A 2,500-nucleotide genomic window follows, 5' to 3' on the forward strand; every position below is an offset into this window, starting at 1 on the left:
TTCTGATGGTAGACTATCTGTCATGTTTACAGAAGATGTGGGTTCAAATTTCACAGGCAACCTTCTATCTTTTTCTCTCCAAAGCATTTTTAACCCAATATTTACACGCTGTTATTTATAGCTTTATAAAGACAGCAATTTGGTAGGCAACTGCTTAGTGGCATTTCTTCTGCCTCTATATGTTCAGGGTTCAAATTCTGCTGGGGTCAATTTTACCTCCCATTTTTACAAGGTCCATAAAATAAGTACTACTCAAGTACTGGGGCCAATATAATTGACAAGGCCTCTCCATCTGTAACTGTTGGCCTTGTCCCAAAACTTGAAGCATTTATTCATAGATTTACCTCCTTTGAGTTATACCAATAAAAACAAATTATTTCATGTTCTCTCAAAGTTCTTGAATTCTTATGACATAAAACAAATAATTGTTTTTTTCTTTTCTTTACAGACCATTAAATGGAAGTTTGCGGTCATGTAATAGCAGTGGATGCTTGAGAATTCTTTATGTGATATACTGATATATTTGTCCATGAAGATAGCTTGCATTTTGTCAAGTCTTCTATTTTTAACTTGAATACTTTTTAAACTTTGAAATCAGGATTAACTTTTGTGAAGTGTGCAATGAGAATCATTTTTACCATTCCCATCATTTGTGAAGCATCAGATCAATGTTGCCATCGTTAGACAGGATGAACCTATCATTATACCATTATTTCATTTATAGATCCTTACTTAATATCCTAGAAATCAGAAAATATATTGTTACCAAACATGACTCATCAGTGACAATCTATTAAAATAATTACCTCTTGGGTTTAATTTTTTAATTTTTATTATTATTTTATTTTTTTTTGCATCTAATTCCTTTTTTTTGTTTGAGGGTTTTTAATAATTTTGCAATGTTGGGAAATTTTGTTTTGTTTTCATATTTGTTTTGCATTTAATTCAATCTTTCCGTTGTAAATAAAAACGTAATTACTGTTGTATCAGGGTTAATACAATTAATCCTACCGTGTTTATATTTTCACAGATTCTGTAGGAAATAATCTTCATGAATAACGTCAACTTCTTCAGTTAATATATATTAGAATATTTGTTGTGCATATTGACATAAAAACAGAACAAAACCTAGTGATCTAAATATTTCTTCACATTTATTATTGCCGATTCAGCTGAACAAAACAAACATCACTATCCATTAGCGTGAGAAGGCAATCATTTCTCTCTATTTTAAAATGCTTCCATTAACTCTTTTATAACACTAACTCGACTGAATGTTATTCTCTACTGATTAAAAAGACATCTAAGAACAATTTTGAAAAAAAAAAAAAATCTTTTAGCCAGTAATTAAGTTGTTTATAACTAGCGTGATGTGGTAGAACACCAATATCAAACAGTATGCTATCCTTGTTTTGAGGTATGGAAGGAGTGGGGAAGGAGACATGGAGTGGTGGGGGGAGTACATTGTCATGTATAAATAGTATGAAGATTGGTTGCTGTTTTTTTTTTGTTGTCTTTTTCCTGTTCCTGTAGATTGTAGTTACTGCAGTCAACAGTATCATATTATAGTGGTAGTTAGTTATGTTAGGTAAAAAAAGGAGGTGAAGGAATGTTTTTTTTTTGTTTATTGTTATTAATTCCATTTGTGTATAAATTAATTCTGTTCTGAACCACTTTGGGAATCAAAGTCCTGGATTTCTTACATTTCTCTTGGTTTGCTTTTGTCTTGAAAAGAAAGCTTTCATGCTTGTTATACTGGAGTAAGACAACATCGTTTGAAGGATCATTTTCATTAGCATGTATTTCAAATTTGGACTGTTGTTGCTGGCAACTCATCCTGAACAAAAGAACTCTGGCACTAGTTTCTATTAGTTGTGGGTGAAGGGGACAAACTACTGTAATTTCCCCTGTTCGTCTTCATTGCTGATAAAAGTTGCTCTGCCTTCAGAAACTCAACAACATTTGTGGAGTCCTTAACAGTTGGAGAACAAATAGTTTGTCTTCTTTCTGGTAGGAATGAGTCAGATTCTTTGCTGGTTTGTGTCTGTAGCAGAAGACATCATAAATCATAGACATTCCCAAACATATCCAGTCACTCCTAGTCCTCGAAATGGAAAGTGTTTATTTTTAACAAAATACTGAAGTTATTAGACCGTCCTATTAACACTTTCATATTAATGTCCATATATAAAAATGCTGGAATTCATTATAATAATTCAGAATGTTGGCATGACCCAGGCAAGTCCTAGTCTATTGTTTGAAAATATATTCAAAAGAGAAAAACAAAAACCAAAAAAAAAAAAAACCAAAAAAAAAAAAAACTAAAAATATACAAAAATTGAGACATAGACCCTTATTTTTATGAAGACGTAATATAAGAAAGTTGTTTATAAATACCAAATGATAATATTCTGTTAACTTGTTCCTCGTCTCACTATTATCTCTGTATCATCACCATCAGTTAATTTTTGTTGTTCTAGTTGCTTCTGTGTGTTCATAA

At 31.4% G+C, this 2,500-nt stretch overlaps 1 protein-coding gene across 3 annotated transcripts in view; it reads left to right on the top strand.

The window, feature by feature from the left end:
* LOC106880802 (proline-serine-threonine phosphatase-interacting protein 2) overlaps window positions 1-2,338 on the top strand; it is a 47,327-nt gene extending 44,989 nt beyond the window's left edge. For all 3 annotated transcript variants that reach the window (XR_008266054.1, XR_008266055.1, XM_052974483.1), the window contains one exon: window positions 449-2,338. The gene's annotated coding sequence lies outside the window, so the exon portion shown is untranslated. The remainder of the gene's footprint in view (window positions 1-448) is intronic.
* The last annotated feature ends 162 nt before the right edge of the window (window positions 2,339-2,500 follow it).

This window comes from Octopus bimaculoides, chromosome 18 (assembly GCF_001194135.2).
Source record: "Octopus bimaculoides isolate UCB-OBI-ISO-001 chromosome 18, ASM119413v2, whole genome shotgun sequence".
In the NCBI taxonomy this organism is placed as follows: domain Eukaryota; kingdom Metazoa; phylum Mollusca; class Cephalopoda; order Octopoda; family Octopodidae; genus Octopus; species Octopus bimaculoides.